Consider the following 10,542-nt stretch of genomic DNA (forward strand, 5'->3'; position numbering starts at 1 on the left):
TTTCTACGCTAACTATCGCTGATAAATTTTTCCACAATACGTTGGGAACTATTTAAATAAAAGTAAATATACAATTATTACATAATACAAAATAATCCAACTACAGCCTCATTCCCAACACTCTGTTGCAACACCCTGGGCAAGAAGCCTTAAAGTGGCACAAACCTTCAAAATATTTGGGATGGATGGCCTATTTTTACGGGCGCGCAAACTGCCTTCTATTTCTGTTAAGACATACTCTGACATCAATTTTGTTCATTAAACTTTTTTTACTTTTAGTATGTCAAGTACTTACAGTGTAGAGTTCATTTCAAGAAGATTGGAATGATCTCTCAATTTTCTTCTTTCTGTGGAATCTATGCAAGTTCCGTCAATTTGTTCATTTGAGTTTATATAAAAGGTAACAGAGGTTGCATAAAACATTTTATTATAACAGCTTTTAAAAACTTTTGCCACTTTTACGTACAAGACAAATGAATTGTTAGTATTTACGTTTTGTTTTGCAATCTGTTTCGTATAGATTCACAAAAATTTGTAAACAAAACTCTGCTGTCATTCACAATAGTACATCTATCGGGAGTGTGGAAATCGCAATATGAAAGCTGATTTTTTACGATACGCTAGGAAGCGTTTATCGTCTATCGTATGAAAATTCATAATAGGGGTGTAAGTCTGATTTTAAATTTTGCCATCAAGTTAATAATCAAAAAACAGCACTCATGGCCCACTGTGCAGACAGCGGCCACACACAAAACTTTGATGAGACTAAAATACTGCAACAAGAACAACACTATAATAAACGCTTCACACTAGAAATGTTACACATTATTAATAATCCGACTAACACACGACTGAACTATGAGAGCGACGTAGATCACAGCGCACATATCTACAAACACCTGCTCACCAAAAAACAGTACCATACTCCACGTCAGACAAAGCAAACGTGTTAATAAAAGTATGTATTTATGTGATATGTAAAATGCAAAATTTGTTTATTGTTATGTTTATTATTTTTGTTAGTTGCTACAATCCTGAAGATGATTGCCGTTGAGCAATCGAAATATATCGATTAAAAAAAAGAAGAATCAAAGGGTGTTTTTAATTTTTCAATTATAAAACACGGACCTAAAGCCAGCTTTAGATACATATTTAAAGATAAAAGGTCGCCAAACAATTCATAATTTATATAGACGGAAGGCACGCCGCAGGCATAAACAACCAAACATGGGATATGCTACAATAAAAAACAACAACAAAAACGCCAAAGAAACAATCAACAAACTGCAGTTTACATCTAAAAAATTGGTAAAAGTAAAATCAAGTATTAAGTTCCTATTAAAATGTAGGAAATCAAAAATTATTCCGAATTTTATAAAAAACTCCACTAGATGTAAGAATTTATTTGTATCTGACTTGGACAAGCACTCGGACATAGATAAAATGTTACACAGACATACACACTGTTTCCTTACAAAAGTCTTAAGCTTACTTATAAAACAAAAACACAACATATTGCAACGATTAAATCAACAAAGAGAACAATTAACCAACAAATTAAAAATACAATTGAGTGAAAAAGATTTCAAAGAATTACTGGATAGCGAGAGTAATGTCGCTAATAAAACCACAAAAACTTTAAAGAAACGTCAAGAGCTGAAATATGAGAAAATTAGAGCGAAACGAAATGAAGTATTCACCAACAACACCAAGCATAAAGTCTCTTTAAATATATAGCAGACGGCGAAGATTTGGTACAAAGCATAAAAAACAAAGATCAACAAGAGGAAGCTCGCACAAAACTCTCTTTGTTAATATCAAATCATGCAACAACAAACAAACATAGTACAATAGACAATGCAATTTTAGATACAGTGGAGCAAACAAAGAAATTCCTGAATGAAAATAAAAACATTAGAATTTTAACATCCAACAAAGGGAATAAAACGGTGGCAATGGAAACTGAAGAGTATAATAAGAAAATGGAAGATATATTAATGGATCTAACAACATATAGAGTTCAGAGACAGGATCCAACATCACGTTTACAAAACAAGAATAATGCACTAGTAGACAAACTTTTTAACATGGAATTAATCACAAAGATGGAGAGAAAAAGAATGATAACAACCACCGCACAGCCACCCAGAATCTACGGCCTCACGAAGATTCATAAGGAAGGAACTCCATTAAGACCAATATACTCAGCAATTGGGTCACCTTCTTACACACTGTCCAAATATATGGCAGACATTTTAAAAAACGTAACGGCGAGTTCTACGTACAATATTAAAAACACAATTGAGTTTAAAGAAAGAGTAAACATTACATATATATACGAAGATGAAAAGCTTATTTCCTTTGATGTAGTTTCTCTTTTCCCTAGCATCCCGATACAATTGGCACTTGAAATAATACAAGAGAAATGGAATACAATTAAAGAATACACAAAGATACCAAAAACGCTGTTCATGGAAATAATTAAATTCTGCATTCAAGAGAGCAGATATTTCAAATTCAATGATAATATCTATACGCAACTAAAAGGAATGCCGATGGGTGCACCCACATCCCCAATAATAGCGGATATAGTTATGGAAAAATTATTAGATGATACTATGCTGAAGTTGCGACATAAACCAAGAATACTTACCAAATACGTCGACGACCTATTCGCGATAATAAAAGAAAATGAAATACAAAACACACTTGACACACTAAACACTTTTGACAAAAATATAAAATTTAGTATAGAATTAGAGAACGACGAGGAATTACCATACCAGGACTCCATAATAAACATACGAGGAAATCAATTAAAACTAAAGTGGTATCAAAAGCCTACAGCATCAGGACGAATTATAAACTTTAATTCAAAACATCCGAAAACAATGATTATGAATACAGCAAAGGGCTGTATACGGAAAATGTTGCAGACCTCAGATGAAGTATACCACAAAGAAGTTAAAAAAAGAAATTTTCACATTACTAAGAAACAATGATTTTCCGAAAAAAACCATAAAAACTTTATTAAGGAAAACCAAAAATTCAAATAGACCAAAAACTCCCGATAAACCCATTATTTTCAAGTCGGTGGCTTATGTACCGCAGCTATCAGAACGTTTAGCAAAATCTGACTGCTATGATAAAGAAACTACAAAAATTGCGCATAAACCTACGAACACTTTAAAAAACATATTTAACAAAACAAAATCGAAAATACCAATAATGGAAAAAAATAATGTAGTGTACAAGATACCATGTAAAGGCAATAGCGATGAAACGTGCAATAATATATATATAGGTACTACAAAGTCCAAACTCAAAACGAGAATTTCACAGCATAAGTCTGATTTTAAATTTTGCCATCAAGTTAATAATCAAACAAGTAAGGAAGGCTAAGTTCGGGTGTAACCGAACATTACATACTCAGTTGAGAGCTATGGAGACAAAATAAGGAAAATCACCATGTAGGAAAATGAACCTAGGGTAACCCTGGAATGTGGTTGTATGACATGTGTATCAAATGGAAGGTATTAAAGAGTATTTTAAGAGAGAGTAGGCCATATTTCTATGGATGGACGCCATTTAGGGATATCGCCATAAAGGTGGACCAGGGCTGACTCTAGAATGTGTTTGTACGATATGGGTATCAAATGAAAGGTGATAATGAGTATTTTAAAAGGGAATGGGCTTTAGTTCTATAGGTGAACGCCTTTTCGAGAAATCCCCATAAAGGTGGACCAGGGGTGACTCTAGAATATGTTTGTACGATATGGGTATCAAATGAAAGCTGTTAATGAGTATTTTGAAAAGGAGTGATCCTCAGTTCCCTAGGTGGACGCCGTTTCGAGATATCGCCATAAAGGTGGACCAGGGGTGTCTCTAGTTGTACGATATGGGAATCAAATGAAAGGTGTTACTGAGCGTTTTAAGAGGGAGTGGGCATTAGGTCTATAGGTGGACGCCTTTTCGAAATGTCGCCATTAGGGTGGGCCAGGGGTGACTCTAGAATATGTTTGTACGATATGGGTATCAAACGAAAGGTGTTACTGAGCATTTTAAGGGGGAGTGGGCATTAGGTCCATAGGTGGACGCCTTTTCGAGATATCGCCATTAGGGTGGGCCAGGGGTGACTCTGGAATGTGTTTGTACGATATGGGTATCAAATGAAAGGTGGTAATGAGTATTTTAAAAGGGAGCAATCCTTAGTTCTATAGGTGGACGCCTTTTCGAGATATCGCCATAAAGGTGGACCAAGGGTGACTCTAGAATGTTTGTACGATATGGGTATCAAACGAAAGGTGTTACTGAGCATTTTAAGAGGGAGTGGGCACTAGGTCTATAGGTGGACGCCTTTTCGAGATATCGCCATTAGGGTGGGCCAGGGTTGACTCTAGAATGTTTGTACGATATGGGTATCAAAGGAAAGGTCTTACTGAGCATTTTAAGAGGGAGTGGACATTAGGTCTATAGGTGGACGCCTTTTCGAGATATCGCCATTAGGGTGGGCCAGGGGTGACTCTAGAATGTTTGTACGATATGGGTATCAAACGAAAGGTGTTACTGAGCATTTTAAGAGAAAGTGGCATTAGGTCTATAGGTGGGCGCCTTTTCGAGATATCGCCATTAGGGTGGGCCAGGGTGACTCTAGAAAGTGTTTGTACGATATGGGTATCAAATGAAAGGTGGTAATGAGTATTTTAAAAGCGAGTAATCCTCAGTTCTATAGGATGACGCCTTTTCGAGATATCGCCATAAAGGTTGACCAAGGGTGACTCTAGAATGTTTGTACGATATGGGTATCAAACGAAAGGTGTTACTGAGCATTTTAAGAGGGAGTGGGCATTAGGTCTATAGGTGGACGCCTTTTCGAGATATCGCCATTAGGGTGGGCCAGGGGTGACTCTAGAATGTTTGTACGATATGGGTATCAAAGGAAAGGTGTTACTGAGCATTTTAAGAGGGAGTGGACATTAGGTCTATAGGTGGACGCCTTTTCGAGATATCGCCATTAGGGTGGGCCAGGGGTGACTCTAGAATGTTTTTACGATATGGGTATCAAACGAAAGGTGTTACTGAGCATTTTAAGAGGGAGTGGGCATTAGGTCTATAGGTGCACGCCTTTTCGAGATATCGCCATTAGGGTGGGCCAGGGTTGACTCTAGAATGTGTTTGTACGGTATGGATATCAAATTAAAGGTATTAATGAGGGTTTTAAAAGCGAGTGGCCCTTAGATGTATATGTGAAGGCGTTCTCGCGATATCGACCAAATGTGGATCAGGTGATCCAGAAAATCATCTGTCGGGTACTGCTAATTTATTTATATATTCAATAACACTAACAGTATTCCTGCCAAGATTCCAAGGGCTGTTGATTTCGCCTTGTAGAACTTTTTCATTTTCTTCTACTTAATATGGTAGGTGTCACACCCATTTTACAAAGTTTTTTCCAAAGTTATATTTTGCGTCAATAAACCAATCCAGTTACCATGTTTCATCCCTTTTTTCGTATTTGGTATAGAATTATGGCATTTTTTTAATTTTTCGTAATTTTCGATATCGATAAAGTGGGCGTGGTTATGGTCGGATTTCGGCCATTTTTTATACCAAGATAAAGTGAGTTCAGATAAGTACGTGGGCTAAGTTTAGTAAAGATATATCGGTTTTTGCTGAAGTTATTGTGTTAACGGCCGAGCGGAAGGACAGACGGTGGACTGTGTATAAAAACTGGGCGTGGCTTCCACCGATTTCGCCCATTTTCACAGAGAACAGTTAACGTCATAGAATCTATGCTCCTACCAAATTTCAAAAGGATTGGTAAATTTCTGTTCGACTTATGGCATTAAAAGTATTCTAGACACACTAAATGAAAATGGGCGGAGCCACGCCCATTTTGAAATTTTCTTTTATTTTTGTATTTTGTTGCATCATATCATTACTGGAGTTGAATTTTGACTTACTTTACTTATATACAGTAAAGATATTAAATTTTTTCTTAAAATTTGAATTTAAAAAAAAAATTTTTTAAAAAGTGGGCGTGTTCTTCATCCAATTTTGCTAATTTTTATTTAGCACATATGTAGTAATAGTAGTAACGTTCCTGCCAAATTTCATCATGATATCTTCAACGACTGCCAAATTACAGCTTGCAAAACTTTTAAATTACCTTCTTGTAAAAGTCGGTGGTGCCACGCCCATTGCCCAAAATCTTACTAATTTTCTATTCTGCGTCATAACGTCAACCCACCTACCAAGTTTCATCGCTTTAACCGCCTTTGGCAATGAATTATCGCATTTTTCGGTTTTTCGAAATTTTCGATATCGAAAAAGTGAGTGTGGTTATAGTCCGATATCGTTCATTTTAAATAGCGATCTGAGATGAGTGCTCAGGAACCTACATACAAAATTTCATCAAGATACCTCAAAATTTACTCAAGTTATCGTGTTAACGGACGGACGGACGGACATGGCTCAATCAAATTTTTTTTGAATCCTGATTATTTTGATATATGGAAGTCTATATCTATCTCGATTCCTTTAAATATGTACAACCAACCGTTATCCAATCAAACTTAATATACTCTGTGAGCTCTGCTCAACTGAGTATAAAATCAGCACCCATGGCCCACTGTGCAAACAGCGGCCACACACCAAACTTTGATGAGACTAAAATACTGCAACAAGAACAACACTATAACAAACGCTTCACACTAGAAATGTTACACATTATTAATAATCCGACTAACACACGACTGAACTATGAGAGCGACGTAGATCACAGCGCACATATCTACAAACACCTGCTCACCAAAAAACAGTACCATACTCCACGTCAGACAAAGCAAACGTGTTAATAAAAGTATGTATTTATGTGATATGTAAAATGCAAAATTTGTTTATTGTTATGTTTATTATTTTTGTTAGTTGCTACAATCCTGAAGATGATTGCCGTTGAGCAATCGAAATATATCGATTAAAAAAAAGAAGAATCAAAGGGTGTTTTTAATTTTTCAATTATAAAACACGGACCTAAAGCCAGCTTTAGATACATATTTAAAGATAAAAGGTCGCCAAACAATTCATAATTTATATAGACGGAAGGCACGCCGCAGGCATAAACAACCAAACATGGGATATGCTACAATAAAAAACAACAACAAAAACGCCAAAGAAACAATCAACAAACTGCAGTTTACATCTAAAAATTGGTAAAAGTAAAATCAAGTATTAAGTTCCTATTAAAATGTAGGAAATCAAAAATTATTCCGAATTTTATAAAAAACTCCACTAGATGTAAGAATTTATTTGTATCTGACTTGGACAAGCACTCGGACATAGATAAAATGTTACACAGACATACACACTTTTTCCTTACAAAAGTCTTAAGCTTACTTATAAAACAAAAACACAACATATTGCAACGATTAAATCAACAAAGAGAACAATTAACCAACAAATTAAAAATACAATTGAGTGAAAAAGATTTCAAATAATTACTGGATAGCGAGAGTAATGTCGCTAATAAAACCACAAAAACTTTAAAGAAACGTCAAGAGCTGAAATATGAAAAAATTAGAGCGAAACGAAATGAAGTATTCACCAACAACACCAAGCATAAAGAGTGGTTTGTAAACAAAACCAAATTGGAATTCCCGCCAGATATTCAAGCATTGCTAGCAAAGGGGCCGAAGTTCGGACTACCTGTAGATAACAAGAATTTTCCTCTCTTTAAATATATAGCAGACGGCGAAGATTTGGTACAAAGCATAAAAAACAAAGATCAACAAGAGGAAGCTCGCACAAAACTCTCTTTGTTAATATCAAATCATGCAACAACAAACAATCATAGTACAATAGACAATGCAATTTTAGATACAGTGGAGCAAACAAAGAAATTCCTGAATGAAAATAAAAACATTAGAATTTTAACATCCAACAAAGGGAATAAAACGGTGGCAATGGAAACTGAAGAGTATAATAAGAAAATGGAAGATATATTAATGGATCTAACAACATATAGAGTTCAGAGACAGGATCCAACATCACGTTTACAAAACAAGAATAATGCACTAGTAGACAAACTTTTTAACATGGAATTAATCACAAAGATGGAGAGAAAACGAATGATAACAACCACCGCACAGCCACCCAGAATCTACGGCCTCCCGAAGATTCATAAGGAAGGAACTCCATTAAGACCAATATGCACAGCAATTGGGTCACCTTCTTACACACTGTCCAATACATGGCAGACATTTTAAAAAACGTAACGGCGAGTTCTACGTACAATATTAAAAACACAATTGAGTTTAAAGAAAGAGTAAACAATACATATATATACGAAGATGAAAAGCTTATTTCCTTTGATGTAGTTTCGCTTTTCCCTAGCATCCCGATATAATTGGCACTTGAAATAATACAACAGAAATGGAATACAATTAAAGAATACACAAAGATACCAAAAACGCTGTTCATGGAAATAATTAAATTCTGCATTCAAGAGCAGATATTTCAAATTCAATGATACTATCTATACGCAACTAAAAGGAATGCCGATGGGTGCACCCACATCTCCAATAATAGCGGATATAGTTATGGAAAAATTATTAGATGATACTATGCTGAAGTTGCGACATAAACCAAGAATACTTACCAAATACGTCGACGACCTATTCGCGATAATAAAAGAAAATGAAATACCAAACTAGTGATGGAACGATATTTCGCTATTGGTGATTTCATCGCCGCTATTGACAAATCGCTAATAGCTATAGCTATTGCAATCCAAAAATATCAGTAATTGGCGATTTTCCTTCATTCGATTCTTTTGAATGGCAATCACCTCTGGCAGAATATCGCCAATAGCGATTATAGCGATTGGCGATTTTCCTTTAGCATGAAATTCTAATACTAATATTGATAGCGGGGATGCAATTATCGATAGTGAAATATCTTTCATCACTTCTCATCTATGTGCTTTGCTTTCCGACTAGAGTTGTGCTTTTTCGTTCATTTCAGAGATTCGAATCTTTAGTTCTTTTTCTGATGAACGAACAAGTTGTTCTTTTTGTTCATCTGTTCTTTTTTTTTCAAGCAAATTTGATCACTGCTGCTCGCACCCGCGAAAAAAGCCAACAAGTATAGATGGGGGTGTGTATTCAGCAATGCTTTGTGTAGGTATATTTAAATGTGTTATGAATAAATAAGTTAATATATATATGTATAATTAACTTCAAAAAAGTTACAAATTTCGGAAGATCCAGGAAATTGAAAGAGTACAGACACAAATTGTAAATAATAACTTTCCAAGTTTATTAAATGTAATAATTAGTTTCTTACAAAACATGTTTTTCATAAATAGTTCATACATATATTGTTGTAGCAGTGCCACACACAAAGAGGACCACACATATCTTTAGTGTAAGTGGCATTATCGACATTCGTGCTCACTGTGAATTTCTGCGTATGTATGTATGAATTTACAGTGTTCGCGAACGGGAAGAGAGAAAAAATAACATTAGATAAAACGAACTAAAAGAACAAATGAACTAAAAGAACCGAAATCGAAGATCTAGTTCACTTGTTCAGTTAAGAGACCCGGTCAATTGAACAAGTTCAGAACGAAACGACCCAACTCTATTTCCGACTGAGTAAAAAAGTTTATTGGCGACAAAAAGGAATAATTTTCTCGAAAATTGGAAAAAATATACTTTTACAAAAGTTTGCCAGCTATTATCGAAAAATGGGGATAGTTGTCTTAAGAACTGCACAACGAAAAAAATTTCTCGTCAACAGATAGTGGTAAATAAGGGCGAAAAAAGTATGCTTTTTGTACAGAGAAATTGTGGAAACGGCGAACGGAACAAAGCAAACTTATGCAACAACAATTTTGACCACGAAGTGATGTGCAATAATTGCAAAAAATAGTTTTGCAATGGGCGTGGAAGCACATCCTGATCCCAAATTGTTAAACTTTCGGTGAGGGCTAAACATAGGGAAGTTACCCTACATTCTGAAGGTCCACTTCGAGAAACAGTACTAAAATTTTACCCGTGTGGCGTACGTAATGTATATGAATTGGGATCAAGAACAATGGAAGCCAGTTATAACTGATCGTTCGTTTTTGCCGTGGTTTGTTAAGGTGCCTACCGAGCAAGAGCAGTGGCCTGCACGACAAATATCAGCAGCACAAATAAACAAATTAGAGGGATTATGGAAGGAAAATATCGATGCAACATTTCAGGATTTAGAGAAGCCAGGTATAGACACTGAACCATCACAAGTGCTATTGCGTTATGAAGATGGTTATCAATACGAGATAGTTTTTGGTCCACTTGTGGGCCTAGAAACAGAATACGATAAAAATTTAAAAGGATCGCAAACACAGGAGGGTATAGAAATAAGATGGGACGTTGGCCTAAACAAAGAAACAATAGCATTTTTTCGCTTGCTGAAACTGATTCGGACATGAAACTTATGCATGTGTTATTCATAAGTTAATACTTCTAGGCTGTAGCCGTTAACAGTTTTATAAAATAA

Source organism: Eurosta solidaginis, chromosome 2 (genome assembly GCF_040869045.1).
Source record: "Eurosta solidaginis isolate ZX-2024a chromosome 2, ASM4086904v1, whole genome shotgun sequence".
In the NCBI taxonomy this organism is placed as follows: domain Eukaryota; kingdom Metazoa; phylum Arthropoda; class Insecta; order Diptera; family Tephritidae; genus Eurosta; species Eurosta solidaginis.